At 40.5% G+C, this 20,171-nt stretch overlaps 1 protein-coding gene across 23 annotated transcripts in view; it reads right to left on the reverse strand.

The window, feature by feature from the left end:
* CELF1 (CUGBP Elav-like family member 1) overlaps positions 1-20,171 on the reverse strand; it is an 88,892-nt gene that overhangs the window by 38,643 nt on the left and 30,078 nt on the right. For 15 of the 23 annotated variants that reach the window (XM_036258454.1, XM_036258452.1, XM_036258448.1 and 12 more), the window contains exons 1-2: positions 13,409-13,557; positions 2,152-2,191 (exon numbers count right to left, since the gene is read on the reverse strand). The exons of 2 other annotated variants lie outside the window; for them this stretch is intronic. The gene's annotated coding sequence lies outside the window, so the exon portion shown is untranslated. Of the gene's footprint in view, positions 1-2,151; positions 2,192-13,408; positions 13,558-16,364; positions 16,382-20,171 lie in introns of those variants that run through there. 6 more of the 23 variants (XM_036258450.1, XM_036258449.1, XM_036258463.1 and 3 more) reach the window with 4 other exon arrangements.

Consider the following 20,171-nt stretch of genomic DNA (forward strand, 5'->3'; position numbering starts at 1 on the left):
CAATTTCCAGTCATGGCACAAGCCCATGTTTCAGGCTCCATCCCCAGTGGGTGATGTGCAGGAGGCAGCTGATTGATGTCTCTCACTCTTCCCCCCAAGCCCACTCCCCCCAAAAAACCAATAAAAGCATATTTAAAAAAAACAATAAAAATAACGGGTAGATAAGGGGAACCCTCAAAAGAATAACACACCCTGCATTTAAAATATCAGAATGGAATAAGCAGTTTAAAAACGGAAGTAGAAAAAATGCTAGAAATCACAGCCTTTGTTTTGTCAATAGTGAAAAGAGCAAAAAAAAAAAAAAAAGCTTAGCTGAAAAAACAACAAAAACAAACAAACAAAAAACCAGGTGGCACATGCAAATGTCAGGCTATCTTGATGTAACCAGAGAGTTCAGCAACAGGTGAAGAGATTTTATACTTTTACCCTGATGATCTAAATATGTTTTAAAGGACAAGATGTGAAGTCTAGTTAGATGAGTTAATAGGAAATTAGAGCCTACTACTGAATTATAAAAGGGAATTTACATCATTAAGAATCACTATCAGTCTATGTATAAGGAAAAGTATAAAAATCTAGGGAAACCATGCCTCAGGCAGTTAAGTGGACTGGATGTTTCCCTCCCCAGAGCTTCTAGCAGTTAGATGACATAAAGAATGTAGAAAAGAAGTAATTGATACAACTTGAAAACAACCAACCAGAATAACTTAATTTAGCTTAAAACCTTTATGGTCTTGAATTTCACTTCAAAACTTGACTACTTCTATTATAATTAGTGGATCTCCTAGAGCTCCCAATCCAATACCTTGCATATGCAAAAAAATAAGTTGGTAATGATCTCATTGGTATCTCACTTTGTGGGAGCTTTTTTGCATAAATGTGACAGTTAAGTATAATTTAAAACAAACCAGAAAACTTTGTGAGTTTCCAATAAGAATCTAGACAATGAAAACATTGTGTACTTGGTGAAAAGGGAGTTTTAAAGTAAAGAATAGCCCAGCCAGTGTGGCTCAGTGGTTGAGCGTCAACCCAGGCACCAGGAGGCCGCCGGTTTGATTCTCAGTCAGAGCACACGCCCAGGTTGTGGGCCTGATCCCCAGTGCAGGGCTTGCAGGAGGCGGCCAACTGATGTTCTCTCTCATCGATGTTTCTCTCTCTCTCTCATCGATGTTTCTCTCTCTCTCTCTCTCCCTTCCTCTCTCTCTAAAAATCAATGAAGAAAAAAGTCAAGAATAAAAAGAAATATTGTAAATTTTATTTCAAATCTAAAATCACTAAGACAAAAAAGCACTAAGTTTAGTGATTGTTGTATGCAAGTTGGTTTGCCTGTAAAATGACCATATATGGTGTACTGAAAGGACATGACAAGGTAAAAGGGAGGGATCTCACAACCTTTTTTGAAATTTAAAAGGTTTACCATTTCTTCCCCCATCCTTAATCACTACTGTCTCCTCCCCCAATCAGTGTCAAAAATAAGTACCAACAGAAAGACCTCTTTTCTCTGCTTAGTGCTGTCAGCAAAAGTATAAGCTCGGAGCCTCCTTTGAAGTATCTGGGACCAACCCTACCTAATAAATTGTCCTGTCAGATTGTGGCCAACCTTCAAATCAAGTCATATTTTCAGATACCAAACTAGTTCTGGAACATATATGTAATTCTTTATTTAAGCTCCAGTGCTGATTAAATAATCAGTATGTTGAACAAATTCTGATTCTAGGAGGATAACATTATCTGTGTGAAATCCATTAAAGTTCTTCCCTCATCCTTGTTCTAGTTTACTTGGGGTCTTCCAGTTATGAAGTGGAATGGGAAAAAAAGTTAGCTGGGTAGTTGATGTGTGGAGTACTGCTACTAATTCTCTCTCTCCCTCCTTCCCTCCCCATCTTTCCCAAAGCTATTAGAACTAGTCAACAGCTAATTAAATTGGGAGATAAGCCTGCCTTGGAAAATTTTAGCTAAAGAGAGAGAGTTGGGAAAGGGCTAGATAATATTTCTAGCTCCCGAGGGAACAGGAAATTATATCCCACAATGTAGAAAAAAAAAACTATCACCTTTCTGAAGGCAATTTTTTTCACATCTGCACAACAGGCCTCATGCAAGAATGTTAAAAAGATGCCCACAGAGCACACCCATCCAGCAGTTAGCCCATACCTGTAGCTTTACACCTCCCTCTCTGGACTATGTCTTCACTCTAAAAAACCAAGGAAAGAAAAATAAGTGGGCCATGACTATACTTCTCATAATTCCAGATATGTATCTTTCTTTTCAAAGAAAAGCCCCCTTGGAACATCATCTCATGCACCAAAAGGTCACGGGTTCAATTCCAGATCAGGGCTGGGCACATGCTCAGGTTCTGGGTTTGATCCCCAGTTGGGGGGCATGCCGGAGGCAACCAATAGATGTTGCACTCTCACATCGATGTCTGTCTCTCTCTCTCTGCCTCCCCCCACCTCTAAAATCAATTTTAAAAAGCATGCCCTCAGGTGAGGATTGAAAAAAAAAAAGAGCCCCCCTCCTCCCATTTTTATAGTACACAATACCTTATAGATAAGTTACATTTAACATCTTAAAGCTAATTTGAAATCACCATCAACTTAAAAGATGGGGATTAAAGCACCAAAATGCTTAAAAGGAGTTTGCCCCAAAATGTCGCAACAAATTGTAAAACAACTGATTAGAATTTATGAAGTTAAATTTCAATACATCTAAGTTACCAAAACAATCATTTTTAGCATCTGTTTTTGGATGGGAAACTACAATAAAGCTAAAGGCTGCATAATTCTTTTCGCAGTTAAGGATTGTGTTATTAATGTGGAGAGGCCACATTATTTCCCCAAAGCAACCTTCCTGAATAGGTGCCAGGCATAAAATTCTTCAAAGGCAACCACGTCCCTGTCTGTGTAAATGCATTTCGCTAGCCTTGTAAATGCAGGGTGGTGGTGAACCACTGAAACCAAAAAAATCAGAAGATAAGGAAGTTAATTGAAGGTAAAAGCAAACAGAGAAACCACAAAACCAATTTGTTTTATTTTAAACATTATCAAACAATCTTGCAAGTAAAGACTGATTCTATAAAGCTGCCCAAATCCCTACAACCCCCCCCCCCCCCCGCAGCTATATACAGAGAACTGCTCAAAGTCACCAAGGACAAGGTCTACATTGGAAAGTTTAAGAACCCTGAAAACCAAAGCCAGAACCAGAACTGTGAGACCACTACACTCTATCTACCCTCCCTGAAGACAAAGATGTTACCTGACAAACATAAAAATCAGTACTTAAGTACTTAATGTGACTTTTCATATGAATCTAACTGGTTTTCAGTTTTGCTGAAGTAATGATGTTTGCAATCACTTTAAAGCAAAACAGAAAAACTTCTAAATGCATTTACTTGGACCTGCCCACATCACCAAAAGTTATTAAGGGAGCCCGGGCCAGTTTGGTTTAGTGGTTAGAGCATTGGCCCGCGGACCAATGAGTCCCAGGTTCGATTCTACTCAAGGGTACGTACCTCAGTTGCAGTTCATCCCGGCCCTGGTCAGGGTCATGCAAGAGGCAACCAGTTGGTGTGTCTCTCACATCAATGTTTCTCTCTCTCCCTCCCTCCCTCCCATTCTATCTGAAGATAGATAGAAAAATATCCTCAGGTGAGGATTTTTTTTAAAAAGTTATTAAGGGAGCCCTGGCCGGTTTGGCTCAGCAGTTGGAGCGTCAGCCTGCGGTACAGAGAGACCTGGGTTCAGTTCCCGCTAAGGGCACATACCTCGGTTGCAGTTTGTCCCCGGCCCTGGTTGGTCGTGCGGGTGGCGACCACTCGATGTGTCCCTTCACATCGATGTTTCTCTCTCTCTCTCCCTCTCTCTCCCTCCCGCTCTGTCTGAACAAAGAATGCAAGAATGTCCTCGGGTGGGGATAAAAAAAAAATTAAAAAGTTATTAAGGGAAATAAATTTACATTTATTAAATTCAAATACCCCATTTAATCTTGTAATATTACCACCATTAACAGTGGGGACTACTCTAAGAATTTAGATGCTTATATATTTTGCATGAAGGATTCTAACCCCAGAGCCCCTGGTCTGCCTTGAGGAATGTGACCATCATCTAGGAGGTACAAATTTTTACTGAGTAGTTACCTCGAAGGGTAGAGAGCAAGTTAAATTTCTACTTGTTAGTTTTATTCTGGAAAGCATAAAGGCAAAGAAAAGACCAAGGAGTGCCCTAGCCAATGTGGCTCAATTGGTTGAGCATCATCCCATACACCAAGAGGTGGCCGGATCAATTCCTGGTCAGGGCACATGCCTGGGTGTGCAGGAGGCAGCTGAATGATATTTTTTTCTCTCTCTCCCTTTCGCTCTAAAAAATAAATCAATAAAATCAATAAATAAAAGCTCTGTTTTCCCACTTTTGCTTTTCCTACATTCTGTTAAAAATGCTTTGGAGAGAGAGAAAAGCTAAATGGAAATTCAAAGCTTGAAGTCAGAGTTTTTTACATCTTTCCTTTCTGTGAGGAACCAAACAAAATGCATTAAGTTCTGTCAGGAAGCCTGCAGCTCTTTGGAGCTCTACAGAAGTCTATTTGTATTAACATTACCTCTACCCTTCTCAATCACCAGGCAGGGAGACACAAAGATGGTGAAAGAGTTAAGGAGGGGATGAAGGGTAAGGGGGAGGTAACAGAGAGAAGGATGAAGGGCAAGCCAGCTCTGAGGAACATAAAGTGTTATCTGCTTGTGATATGTTAAGATGTTCAAAATATGGCCACCATTGACGTTTTAAAATTGTATCTGGCAAGTCAATGGCACAGGAGACTCTAAAAGGCAAACTACGTATCTCATGATTTCCCCAAGGAAAGATAACCTGGAAAGAATTTATGTAGTTTTAAAATATATCTTGGAACTAATACCTGATCTTGATTATATTTGAAGGATGTAAGAGTGAATGAACAGCATTGCCTCTCAGGATTGACACAAAAGCTCTCAGGTATCCTACATGGCTTCCTCAGTGTGGGCAAGGCAATGAACTTTTTTGTTTCTCAGTTTTCTGCTGGCCTATGGAGCCTGTACGTCAAGTAAATGACAAAAAACACTATCCCCTTCCCAGGAAGATGGCCACGAACTCACACCACCAGCAGTTTTCACACAGTATGCACGGAATCACAAACTCCAGATACAAGGGATGGTAGCAGGTACAGTAATGCTCAATGACCTACTTAAAGCCTGAACCCCACGGCTTTGGCCTCATTAGCAAAACTCACTCTTTTTTTAATTGAGGTAACACTAGTTAACAACTTTATCTGTACTGTATACTCTATTGCATGCTCATCACAAAAAAGTCTGGTTTCCAATCCATTAGCATATGTTTATTTGATCCCTCCTACTTCATCCATTTTGCCCTCCCCCACCCCACTTCTTTCCCTCTGGTAACCACCATTCTGTTAAGACTCACTAACTCTTACTAACAAATATAAGTGTTCTCAATACCCTGAAAAACTCTGACATAAAGCAGAGAGTTAATGAAATGAACAACTATCCAAGTTAGAGGTTTCAAAATATTTTTAAAAGCAGAAGTGTTTTTTCCCTAAACATAAAAGTAAAGTTGTTCAGGTTGAAGATAGAGAAGGGCAAGGCTTGTGTACCTCTCCTGGCCCTCAAGTCTAATCCTAACCCTAAATCTCTTGGGAAACATGAAAACAAGCCTGGATAGTTCAAAACAATAAATAATTCACCAATTTTATATTCAGCTTTGAGATAAATGGTTTTTTGAACAGGTTTTTCTATCTTCAGAATCTAATAGATTACTACAAATCAAGGAAATTAAGATGCCATTGATATAATAAATGTGTACATTCTCAAATTAATGAAATATGGTACTTAAAATGTGTAAATCTTATCACCTGAAAGTAGAGAGAAATGTCTAGACATTTACAAAGTAGTAATAATTATATGAGCTAACATTTTTTTGAGCATTTAATGTATGACATGCAGTGTCTTGAGTGCTTTTTATATACATATATATATAATTTTCCTTTATTGATTTTTAGAGAGACAGGAAGTAACAGGGAGAGACAGAAACATCGATGAGAGAGAACACTGATTGGCTGCCTCCTGCATGCCCCCCACTGGGAATCAGGCCCACAACTTCAGCATGTGTCCTGACTGGGAATTGAACCGGTGACCTCTTGGTGCATAGGTCGATGCTCAACCACTGAGCCACACCAGGTGGATTTAGGTGCTTTATATTTAATCCTCATACCTATCCTAACCTTATTACAGATGAGAAAAGACACAAAGAAATTAACTAAATCTCAAGATCCCTGAATCCAGGCAATGTTGAGGTTGAAATATAAAGCCAGACACTTCAGCCCCGTCCGGGTGGTTTAGTTGGTTAAAGCATCATCCTGTAAACCAAAAGGTTGGGGGTTTGATAACCAGTCAGAGAGCATACAGGAGATAACTGATACATGTTTCTCTCTCTCTCTCTACTCCCCAATCTCCTTCCTGTCTCTCTAAAGTCAATAAATATGTTCTTGGATGAGGATTAAAAAAAAAAAGTTTAAAGCCGGACACTTCAACCCTTGGATGAAAGGAGAACTCAGATTAAAAACTGTGTGTAGCCCAGCAGGTGTGGCTCAGCAGATTGAGCACCATCCCATGGACTGAGAAGTGCCCATTTGATTCCCGGTCAGGGCACATGCCTGGGTTTCAGGCTCAATCCCCAGTGGGGTGTGTGCAGGAGGTGGCTGATTGATGTTTCTCTCTCACATCAATGTTTCTCTCTCCTCCTTTCTCTCTAAAAAAATCAATTTTTAAAAATTGTGTATAAGAAGATCATGTACACAACAAACCACAGAAAAGATTGTGTAAATGCTAAGGGCCATAAAGTTGAGTCTGACCATTTTTCTAAAGCAAATTTTCTAAGTATAGTCGACCCTCGCCACGTCACACTTCAACTCTTGCGGCTTCACTCTGTTGCGGTATTAGACAAATGTCCAAAATCTCAACAGTCACATGAAAGATACAATTAAGAGTATCTTTAAGTGAAAACTTCATGCTGTTACTCAGTAAATGTGTGACTCTGAGCAAGTTAATTAACATCTCTAAGTATCAGTTTCCTCATCTATAAAAGACTTAACTACATATCTCAATAGGAACCAAATGGATGACCAGAATTCAATCAAGCCACTGTACAAATTTCTAAATGGAAGGGAAAGAGAAAGATAGAAATTACTTGGAAAAATTGTGCTATTTAAAAAAAATGTCTGTTACTTTTTAGACCACTTGCAATGCCCTTCTTTCTTTTTCTTCTGTTACACAGCTGGTTCAATAGGAAGGAAGGCTAAACTTACTATTTTAGAAAACTGCATATCCTCTCACTCCCATACTCTAGAAATTCAAGTAACCAGTTAGCAGGATCAACTGCGAAGCTTTCCATACCAGCCAGGCTCATCTCTATGCAAAACTCCACTAAGGAATGGTACTAGAATCCAGTAGAGTTTGACTGGGGTGGCCAAACTACCTACCTTCCTTGGGAACCAATAGCAAGGAAATAACAGTTGCCATCAGATTCTAATCCAGGATCCTGGACACACATATCACAACTAATAGGGTAGAATCTACCTCAAAGGCTAGTGCATTACATGAAATAAAAGGTGGAAAAGCACTCGCCTGGCTGGTGTGGCTCAGTAGTTTAGCACTGACCCATGCACTAAGAGGTCGCCAGTTTAATTCCCAGTTAGGGCACATGCCCAGGTTGTGGGGGGCATGCAGAAGGTGGCCAACTGACCTTCTCTCTCATTGATGTTTCTATCTCTCCCTCTCCCTTCCCCTCTCTCTAAAAAAGTTTTAAAGAAAAAAAAAAAGTTAAAAAACAAAAAAGGTGGAAAAGCACTCGGCAACAAATAGGTGGACTCAAGGCTGAATGACTTTAGAAAAACTATTTAACTGTTTGCTAATCTGTAAAATGAAGATGATTAGGTAGATTAAACAGATACACTGAAGCATGCAGTAAATTCCTTTCTAGTTCCATTATTCCCAGAGCACCTCCTTCCACTGTAATAAATTACTCTATGCTGAACTATCTGGGTTCTGTACTGCATCAGGCTTAGTTCTGACTTGTCTTGGTCAGCAGGGATAGAACTTAACACTTGCTGGGGTGGGGGTGGGGGGAGGGAGTGCGGGTTGTGTGCAAAAATCTTTTTTTCCCTTGTGACACTTGCTCTGTGGCTACTATTTCCATGATTCAGGCTTAAGTTTAGGGCTTCTGACTCTTTACTGACTGAGTCATCTATGTGTGTCCTCTCCCTGACCCTAATAGAAGAGTTTATAAACAGATTTCAATCTCATCTCCTCCACTGGCCAGTATATTCATCCTTTCTTTAGTGGCAACCATTTTTTTCCAGCTTTAAAAAAACACATACACAGCCCTGGCCGGTTTGGCTCAGCGGTTAGAGCGTTGGCCTGCGGTCCGGAGAGACCCGGGTTCGGTTCCCGCTAAGGGCACGTACCTTGGTTGCAGTTTGTCCCCGGCCCTGGTTGGGTTGTGTGGGTGGCAACCACTCGATGTGTCGCTTTCACGTCGATGTTTCTCTCTCTCTCTCTCTCTCCCTCTCACTCTATCTGAACAAAATATCGAAAAATGTCCTCGGGTGAGGATAAAAAAACAAAAACAAAACACATACACAAAATTTACCATCTTGTCCTGGCCAGTTTGGCTCAGTGGTTAGAGTGTTGGCCTGTGAACCAAAGGGTTGCGGGTTTGATTTTGGTCAAGGGCATGTATTTGGGTTGCAGGTTTGATCCCAGCCCTGGTCAGGGTCATGCAGGAGGCAACCAATCGACACGTCTCTCTTACATTTATGTTTCTCTCTTTCTTTCTTTCTTTCATCCCTGCCCCTCCCTACCACTCTAAAAAATCAATAGAAAAATATCCTCAGGTGATGATTAACAACAACAAAAAGTACCATCTTAACTATTTTTGTCTGCCATGACGAAGTAACCACTTGAGCTAAAGCCTACTCTTAACCATTCTTAATACAGTTCAGTAAGTCAACATTTTTGTGAAGTGTGGCAACAATTTTAGAACCTTTCCTTTTTCACCATGATTCTTAATCTGGGACCCTCAGATCTCTTCAAAGTCCAAAGATGAGCTTTGGGGAAAGGGGAGTAGTGGGTCTATAAACCCTATGATATTTTGTTTGCTAAACTGTGTGAATATGGACATGGGAGATTTCCTGAAGAGAGAATCCAAAGCTTTCATCAGATTCTCTCATCACCTGCACTTTGACACTCTCTGCTGCACAGAAACAAAATGGACAGTATATGTTAGACAAAGGCCACATCAGATGCCATCTGTGTGATCTTGAGTGAAATACTTTTTTCTGGGCCTCAGTTTTGTCATCTATAAAACTAGAGGATAGGACTAGATTAATCCAGACTATCACTAAATTATCTAAAAGCACAATCCTATTTTCTCCTAATTGATTTTAAACCATTATCCAAGGTCTAGTTCAATTCCTACCACATATAAGATATACCTAGAAGAAACTATATATAAACCTCATTTCTAAAATTTTTTATTTTTTTTATTTTTTTTTTATCCTCACCGAGGACATTTTTCCATTTTTTATTCAGACAGAGCAGGAAGGAGAGAGAGGAAGAGAGAGAGAAACATCGACATGAAAGGGACACATCGACTGGCCGCCACCCACAAGACCCAACCAGGGCCGGGGACAAACTGCAACCGAAGTATGTGCCCTTAGCGGGAACCGAACCCGGGTCTCTCTGGACCGCAGGCCGGCGCTCTAACCGCTGAGCCAAACCGGCCAGGGCTCATTTCTAAAATTTTTTAATGAAATGTATTTCCTATGCTACCATTGTATGAACGAATAACAACTCCCTCCTTCTCTTTTCTATTTATATTCTCAAGACACCTGAAATAAAGGTAACACATATCAAACCTTCGATTGTTGAACTGGAATTCCCGAGTTTATCTACTCTAATTTATAAAGTTTGTATTAACATTTACATTAAGATATCTAGACATAAACATTTGTATTTTTTAATTTTAAAAAATGTACCCCCCGTTTCAACTGTGGGTAATTGGGTAAAAGCAATATTATAAGTGCCACCCCCCTTTTTAAATAGAAGTAATTTATTAAGTATTTATTTCCCCTTAATTTTTCTTGTTAATCCTCACCAGAAGACATTTTTCCCATTGATTTTTTTAGAGAAGGGTGGAAGGGAGGGAACAAAGCAGGGGGGGGGGGGGAGAAGGGGGAGAGGGAGAAAAAGAAACATCAATGTGAGAGAGACACATGGACTGGCTGACCCCCACCCCAAACATGCCCCAACTGCATGTGCCCCAATCAGGCTATGGATTGAACCTGAAATCCAGGTACATGCCTTTGATGGAGAATCGAACCTGAGACCCTTTGGTGCCAATGTTCTAACCACTGACCCACACTGGTCAGGGCTATCCCCCTTTAATTTTTCTACTTCCCCAATTTAACAATTTTTACCTATTTATTCATTTTTACATAAAAATGACACGTTGGTGTAATTCTTACCAGGCTTTTTTTAATGTATATATTAAGATTCATGTGCACTCAAATACATATAATTATAAAAATATCATACTATATATGCTATTGCATAACCTACTTTTAATTATTTTTATTTATTTATTTTTTTATTTTTATTTTTATTTTTTTTAATCCTCACCCGAGGACATTTTTTCCATTTTTTGTTCCGATAGAGTAGGAGGGAGAGAGTGGAAGAGAGAGAAACATCGATGTGAAAGGGACACATTGAGTGGTTGCCATCCGCACGACCAACCAGGGCCAGGGACAAACTGCAATCAAGCTGAATGGGGTTGGGTGAGTTGGTAGAGTTGGTCCTTTGTTCTTCCTTTTTCTATTTGCCACCCCATCTCCTGCATAGTTATATGATCCTTCCACATGACTATATGCATACCTAAACAACAAGCCATCTCACCTGACAGGCACCCTATTTTGGAGGTGTTCAGAAGCAGAGAGGACATGTAAAATACATTTTTTAAAAACCACTTTTCCTACTTCCTTCCAAAATGCCTATACTTACAAAGTAATTCTCAAATCCCCATAAATTCCCTCTTTTCTCCCCCTATAGCTTTCTGTAGGGGGTCAGGGTGGGGTGTAGGAATCTCATTCTGTTTTAGCCCCCCCCCCCCCCATTTCCTTGGCAGCACTGTCAGACCTGGGCAACATATTGCCAGATGTAGCAGCAGTTATTTACATATGGTAGCTAAGCTAATATGTGGCTTTCTCTGGGGAGAATTGCTAACTCTTTCATGTATCTTTCTAGTCTGAACCCAGTGTTCAGAAATATAAATGTTAAATATTTGACTAGTGGCTTCTTTCTACCTTCAAAGACCCAGAAGTCAGAGATAACAAAGGCTCCCCATTATGTGGAAAAAATGGGGCCTCTAAAGACACAGAGGTGGCCTACCTACAGGGACTGAGACACCAGACAAAGCACTGATAAATCAAAACTCAAGGGTTCAGCCATTCTACATTCCCATGACATTCATGTATCACTTGCTCAAATCTGACCGCATTCTAAGACGACCATATCCACCTTAGTTTCACTGTCCTGCCATAAGGCCAAATCTGTCTCATCTAGTGAGTCACTACTGTTCCTCTCCAACTACATTTTGATTTCAGCCCACTTGTGCAGCTCATCAGGGCTGTACCATATGTTAGTACCATGTAGGCAGAATGTGACTAATTTTTTTTCTAAAACACTGTCAAGAGTTACTTCTAAAATTACTTTATAATCTTGATGTCTCTGGAGTCATTTCTATAATATATAACCTTCTGGAAATGACTTTATAATTATTTTTCTGAGTACTCAAAGGAGATTCTTTAGCATTTTCACTCCCATTTTCAGATTGAACTAAAGTGAAGAGAACAAAGTAAGTGACCCAGGTTCCACAACCAGCCAGCGAGACTTGTACTTTCTGGAGTCATGGTACTTGGGTAAAATAAGTCTGTTTGTGGAAACTCAAAATTATCCATCTGAAAAATTTTTTTAAATATGTTTTTATTGATTTCAGAGAAATGAAGGGAGAAGGAGAGACAGACAGAAACATCAGTAAGAAACATTGACTGGCCGTCTCCTGCACATCCCCCACTAAGGATGGAGCCTGCAAATGGAGCATGTGCCCAGACCACTGGGAATCAAACCAGAGACCTCCTGGTGCTTGGGATGATGCTCAACCAACTTAGCCACAACAGCTGGGCCTATCTGAATAGTTTTAAAGAGTAAAAGGACTGAATTAGTTAGGGACCACAAATGTTTTTCTAATTGGGGTGTGTGTGTGTGTGTGTGTGTGTGTGTACACACACACACATATATATATTTTGTTGTTGTTGATCCTCACCTGAGAATATTTTCCCTTTTGTGTGTGTGTATTCAGATAGAGTAGGAGGGAGAGATATAGAGAGAAACATGAATGTGATAGGGACACATCGAGTGGTGGCCACCCACACGACCCAACCGGGGCCAGGGACAAACTGCAACCGAGGTACATGCCCTTAGCGGGAACCAAACCCAGGTCTCTCCAGACCGCAGGCCAATGCTCTAACCGCTGAGCCAAACTAGCCAGGGCTCCCATTAATTTTTAGAGTAGAAGGGAGGAGGGTAGAGAGAAACATCAATGTGAGAGACACACTGACTGGTTGCCTTCTGCACGACCCTGATCAGGGCCAGGAATCTAACCTGCAACCCTTGACTGGGAATCAAACCAGTGACCTTCCAATCAGTGAGCTGTCACTCTAACCGCTAAGCCAAATCAGCCAGGGTTAATTGGTAGAGATTATAAATGGGTGAAACGGACATTGAGAGTGAGAGGAGGGAGGATTTGCAGATTCGGCTACTATCACCAATTCCTTTAAAATTAAAAAAATAATAAAAACATTTTTAAAAAGAGGGGCACCCAACCAGAGTAGCTCAATTGGTTAAGTGTCATCCAGTGTACCAAAGGTTCCCCAGTCAGGCCACCCACCTGGATTGCAGGTTTGATCCCTGGTCGGGGCACCTACAGAGGGCAATCAGTTGATGTTTCTCTCTCACAGATGTTTCTCCCCTCCACCCCCCACTTCCTCTCTATAAGCATGTCCTCATAAGAAACTTGCTTCTTCTCTGGCAATAATGATTACCAGGTTTAATAATAAAACTTATCTCAGGAAGGTTTATTAAACCTTCCATTTCAGGTCATATGTTTATGCTAGTAACTGTTTGGGAGGTAATTTGTCTGCCACTGCACTGAGACCTTTCTGATCACTAATACTATTCTTCAATGGGTAATATCCCTTACAATAAATATTTTTAAAAGATCTTAAGTATTTTATCAATACTGAAAACTGTACATACCCTTTGAATCCAGCAATTCCAGTTCTAGAAATATAGCCTTCAAATAAACTTGTATAGTCCAGCCAGTGTGGCTCAGTGGTTGAGCAAATAACTTGTATCTGATGTACACACAGTATGCAGAGGGGCATTCCTAAGAACACTATTTGTAACTGCAAAAGTTGGAAACATATATGCCATCATTTGGGTTCTGGTTAAATACAGTATAGCAACACAACAGAACACTCCACAGCTACTTAAGAGAATAGGGCAGAGTTTCAACCTCTACTAAGGATTGATCAGAAGGATATCTTTATATAATAAAAAAGAAATTACACATGGCTTGTGTATAAACGGAACATCTCTGGAAGGATAAGGAAAAACTGCTAACAAGATTGCAAATGTGGCCCTGGCCGGTTTGGCTCAGCGGTTAGAGCATCGGCCTGCGGTCCGGAGAGACCCGGGTTCGGTTCCCGCTAAGGGCATGTACCTCGGTTGCAGTTTGTCCCCGGCCCTGGTTGGCCGTGCAGGTGGCAGTCACTCGATGTGTCCCTTTCACGTCAATGTTTCTCTCTCTCTCTCTCTCCCCCTCCCATTCTATCTGTACAAAAAAAATGGAAAAATGTCCTTGGGTGAGGATTAAAAAAAAAAAAAAAAGATTGCAAATGTGAAATTCTGGCTGAATGGTTTACAAACTGATGTTACCTATTCTACAGAAATTTTATTAAAAGAAAACTTTTTTTTTTTTTTAATCCTCACCCGAGGATATTTTTCCATTTTTTGTACAGATAGAGTGGGAGGGAGAGAGAGGAACAGAGAGAGAGAGAGAGAAACATCGACGTGAAGGGACACATCGAGTGCCTGCCATCCGCACGACCAACCAGGGCCGGGGACAAACTGCAACCTAAGTACGTGCCCTTAGCGGGAACCGAACCCGGGTCTCTCTGGACTGCAGGCCGACGCTCTAACTGCTGAGCCAAACTGGCCAGGGCTAAAAGAAAACTCTTGAATCCATGAGAGACAAAGTAAATTCCCAACTCATGCTGTTCCAAAGCAAGTATTTTGTTTTGTTGTTGTCGTTTTTCCTGCTTTGTCTGAAAATTTTGTGCGGAAACAGCCATTACCCAGGTGAACCAGTAGAGTACCATAAGTGAGGTGGATAATTAATTATACTACACAGTTTGAAATGATCCCAGCAACTCAACTGATGTTTGTGCAGCTTATACTACAAACCTTAAGGCTGGCCTATTTACAAAATTTGGAGTCATTTTCAATCACTCAGCTGTAAATCTATGTGTACATTTCCTTCAGTCAACCTTTCCTGCCAGGCAGAGTGCACCATTAGCTGAATTCCAGTAAAGAAGACAAGGGAGAGGGTGAGATAATATGTCAAAATAGTTCTATAAATACAGCTTTGGCCTAATATCTCAAAAAGGAATCAAAACAGCCTCAAGCTTAAAGAGAAAAATCCTACAGTCCTGCAATATCTTATTTGAAAGCTCTAGAGAACAGAAAAGGCCAGGGATCTGGAATCTTGTTTCTCACACCATATCTTGTCTCCCTCTCCCTAATCTCAGAGGGAGGTTAAGGTCAAATTGCAGGTTATCATTCCAGGTCAGCATGTCCCCACCTCTTCCCTTATCTTACCTCCCATACTACCCAACTCATCAATATCCTTCACTGAGCTCACTCCACCTGTTAGGCAGACATACCCAATATATACAACACAAAACAGCCTTGCAACAGCACCTAGCTAGATCTAACTTCTATCATCTCCAAAACCACTGACCAAGCAGCCAAGAACCCTGCCTGAACCATCTGCCCCAACCTCACCCCAAACACATGGGCACTCAAGCAGGATGCTTCCATATGGCCCTGTCTCAGGAGGTTTATCCTGTTTTGTTGACAAGCAGGAAACTTTATTCAATCTCTTTTGTTCTTAATGTCATAATCCTACAAAACCAGAAAATACTTCTTTCTATGGAAATATTTCCTGAGATTGTTAGGTTATATGCCAGAAAATACAAAAATTACACTTTTGCTTCAGCCAATCAGAGAGTATATTTGGGCTACCCTGATTCATTCCAAAGGATGTACAATACTAGGGCAAATTCTAAATATCTCTTTAATACTATGACTTTTTAAAAAGTTACTTCAATTATCATGCTTTCACCACTCTCAAATTGTGCTCCTAAAAGTGCTTCTCCCATTTAAATACCCATTTATATGATCTCTGTCACCACCTTCAAATCACTCCTTTAAAAACTCACTGTTCCACAAAATTAAACTTGTCAATGCATTGACTTCAGTTTTACAAAAACAAGCTCTTTATCAAATGGGAGTTCTATAATCAAAAACACAAGTAGAGCCCTGGCCAGTTTGGCTCAGCGGTTAGAGCGTCAGCCTGCGGTCTGGAGAGACCCGGGTTCGGTTCCCGCTAAGGGCACGTACTTCGGTTGCAGTTTGTCCCCGGCCCTGGTTGGTCGTGCGGGTGGCAGCCACTCGATGTGTCCCTTCACGTCGATGTTTCTCGCTCTCTCTCCCTTCCTCTCTCTCCCTCCCACTCTATCTGTACAAAAAATGGAAAAATGTCCTCGGTTGAGGAAAAAAAACACACAAAAAAACAAAACACAAGTAGAGAACAACCACTATAAACCAGGAACTAGGAAGTACAAAAAAAGGCCCAATCCCCGTCCTTAATGACTTTATATGTCTTGTTCAGAAGACATAACTTACACCACAGACAAAAAACATAGGATAGCATATATCCAAGAGAAACCATATATGGCAAGGGACAATCTGCCATCAATTTGAGAGAGAGACTAAAACATCCCAGGAGACCTGATTCTTTTATTTCCCTGTCTAAATCAAACTTTTGTGTTTCTCAATTACATTGTCTAAGATAGGATATAATTTTTGCTCTCCAATAAAATTACTCAGCCTAGCACAATTCTCCCATCATCACTTCTTTTGAACAGACCTCTCTGTTATCCTGTTATATTCACACAGATCATGGTTAGTGGATTAGGCAAAACTTGCCAGTGCTCCTTTCCCATGCTCACTCTATGAGGGCATCTCCTGAGGATGTGTACTGCAGGAGAGTTGAGGAAGCTAAAATTCTGCTGTCAATATTTTCAGTACATAGTCTGGCACCAGCAAAGACAAATTAGTAATTTTCCACAGACTTGTCTTGCAGCTCTTTATCATCAATAAATGAATTCGTTGACAATGACCTGTAAAATCAAAGTCACACAGATATTTTCATAAGAAACTTCTAAAACGAAACTGGGTTAGACTGATTCAATAATCCCTAATAATATTCCAAATGTGTTAATAAGGTTAATAAATATTTACTGTCAGCCTACAATATGCCCTACACTCAGACTCTAGTCACACCAACACTTTCTAATCCGCTTTGCTGCTTACTAGCCAGGTAACTTTCGGTAAATTGTTTAACTTCTTTATACCTGTTTCCTCATCTGGAAAATGTTTACAGTGACAGTATCTACCTTTCAAGGTGTTTGTTAGAATTAAAAGATTTACGTACATAACGCATTTAGAACAGTGGTTGGCACATGAAAATGTTCAATAAATGTTTTCTATCATTATTATTCCAGGTTCTAAGGTTGGTGCCTATAGTGAAGCAGGATGAGTCCCCAAAAGCTTTATTATTATTTTTTTTATCCTCACCCGAGGACACTTTTCCATTTTTTGTTCAGATAGAGTAGGAGGGAGGGAGAGAGAGAGAAACATCGATGGAAAGGGATACACCGAGTAGTTGCCACCCACATGACCCAACAAGGGCTGGGGACAAACTGTAACCGAGGTATGTACCCTTAGCAGGAACCAAACCCGGGTCTCTCTGGACCGCAGGCCGATGCTCTAACTGCTAAGCCAAATCGGCCAGGGCAAAGCTTTATTCTTTGACAAGACAATTAATAAAATGAGGCCAGGGAAATTATAAATTTCTTTAAAAGATCAAGAATAAAAGGCTCTTGGGTTCAAATCTACTTATTGGCGACATGGCTAAACATACCAAGGTTGGGAACCGTCGATAAATACAGAACCTGTTATGGTGCTTCCCTCAGGAAAATGGTGAAGAAAATTGAAACTGGCCATCATGCCAAGTACACTTGCTCTTTCTGTGGCAAAACCAAGATGAAGAGACAGACTGTGGGGATCTGGCACTGAGGTTCCTGCAAGAATACTACAGTTGCTGGTGGTACCTAGACCTACAATACCACTTCTGCTGTCAAGAGTAAAGTCTGTCATCAGAAAACTGAAGGAATTGAAAGATCAGCAGAAGCTCCACAGTTTGAAACATTGCTAGTCTATAATAAATGGGTTAATTTATATAACAACAACAGAAAGAATAAAAGGAAAGGTAGATTAGAGATGTGCTAGCCACAGTGTCTTTTACTAAGATTAAGCTATAATATCAAAGAGCTGTTACTGAGTTTAATCTCCAATGACATCCCTTACAAAGATTATAATAGTGATTCAGAAAACATTAGTAGGATTGTAAAATGAGATGGGTACTAAAAGTTGCCAAGAAGGGGAAGATGAAGCCTATTTAATGCCACACTCAACAGAGAGTCATTAAGTACACAGGACCCAAGAGAGACTCAGCACCAGGTCCTAGGCCCTAAACAAACATACAACCAAAGCCAACAATGGACAAGTGGCAAAACAAATTTTCTAAGTGATTCAGAGTCAGAATAGATCAGCAAACAGCACAGAACTCTGCAACCATACCACACAGCTACAGGAAGAAACTGCCTAAGTGAACATGTTTCTCTAGCATTTAAAATTCTTTTCTCTCCTCATCGGCCACAATTACAAATATGTGCAGAGAACCGTCTCATCTCTACTTAGCTGACAAATTCTATTCCCAAATCTGCATGCTTATGACTCATGGGGGGGATGGGGGAAGGGAGTCAAGTATAAAGCAAACTGGAATTTAGACAATTGACCAAGAGTGAGGAATTCATTTCTAATCAGAATATCTCATAACAAATCAAGAAAGAATCCTTTAAAAATACAGTAACGAACCCAATGCTGTTTGGAAATAGCCTAAAATTTGTCTACATGTCACGACACCTACTATTCCTTAAATAGACATGACACCAAAACACATTGCAAGCCCTCTGGTAAGGCCAAACTTTACAAAGCACTTTGAATTAGTGCAAACACAGCACAGGGCTCTGCAAAGCCCAAAGCAACAGGGTGTTTCCCACAGTTCCTTTCCCAGCAAATGGACAAGTTAAGAGGCTTAGACCCTACTACACTAAATCATTTCGGGTTTTTTTATCCTCACCCGAGGACATTTTTCCATTTTTTGTTCAGATATAGTGGGAGGGAGAGAGAGAGAAAAACATCGACGTGAAAGGGACTCATCGAGTGGCTGCCACCCGCACGACCAACCAGGGCTAGGGACAACCAAGGTACGTGCCCTTAGTGGGAACTGAACCCGGGTCTCTTTGGACCACAGGCCAACACTCTTAACTGCTGAGCTAAAACGGCCAGGGCCAAAATAATTTCTTAATGGCACAGAGGTGTCTCAGCCTTTTCTGTTCAAATCTATATCAGGAAATTTGTTTGCCAAAAAAAGAATTCATTTCCATCCCTAAAAACTGATCTTTATGACCAGCAAAAAAACAAAACCACATAACACTACTACTTTAATGAGCTAAGTTTCTAAGACAGAATCCAAAGACCATTTCTGACACTGTATTTACCAGTTTAGCATCCTCTCCCTAAAACATTTTTGTTAAATAATACAAATCTTACCTCCTGCCCCCATCCCAGAAATTCGGGAACATTCTCTATAATTCATAATTGACAACACAAAACAACCAAGACAAACAGGTCACCTCTTTAACTTGAAAATCTGAGTCCTCCACAGAAATGTACACAGACAGACAGATGAACGCATGTAAGAACACAGACTTCAAGCCCTGGCTGAGCCCTAAGCAGGCCTGAGCCAGTATGGGTGCACAGGGCAGCCACACAGGCCTAGCTAGTGGGCTGCGCCTGCTGCTGCTGTACAAATATAGAAAGCTGAAAAGTGGAACAGCAGCTTCAGCAGAACAGATTCTGCTCCATGCTCAGAGAGGGAGGAGCAGAGACCTGAACAGCTTTACCCATACATGGTTGCTGAGAGGGAGCCATTAGTGAAAGCCCAATTATCTCACACACATGCACTTTGTTCACATGCTCCAGACAAAAAACAGAACCATACAGGCTGGTACTTGAAAGGTTTGAGAGAGTCTATTTCAATCAAGAACTTCCTAATAATTTCAGTCACTTACACCAAGAATCCCTTAGCCCAGGAAAATAGAAAAGACATTGTGAGAATTTTACTGGGTCAGATTCTTACCAGATCAGCAGTACCCGTGAGGCTTAATTTATCATTTAAATTATAGAACTTAGCACAAAAAAAGGTTATTTCCCATTTATGTGAATGAGCCTAACTTTTACTAGCCCTTTGTCATTTTCAGAATGAAGGTCTCATTCCAATTCTCAGACTATATTTTGGGGTCTCTTTTATTTTTCTTGGTCAATACGAGTTAAAATAAATTCTGATATATTAAAAATGTATTTCCCAGGATGATGGCTTACACAATCAGAAGCCAAATACATGTTTATATTCCAAAAATTACTTTGCTTAGAACAATTAAATCAGATTCAACTCAATGTGAAAGATATGAAAAGTCTCATTTCTGAGCAGGGCAAACACTTCAAAGATTTTTAAAAATGCACAGCTTTGCCCTGGCCAGTGTTGCTC

Source organism: Molossus molossus, unplaced genomic scaffold (assembly GCF_014108415.1).
Source record: "Molossus molossus isolate mMolMol1 unplaced genomic scaffold, mMolMol1.p scaffold_m16_p_13, whole genome shotgun sequence".
NCBI lineage: Eukaryota > Metazoa > Chordata > Mammalia > Chiroptera > Molossidae > Molossus > Molossus molossus.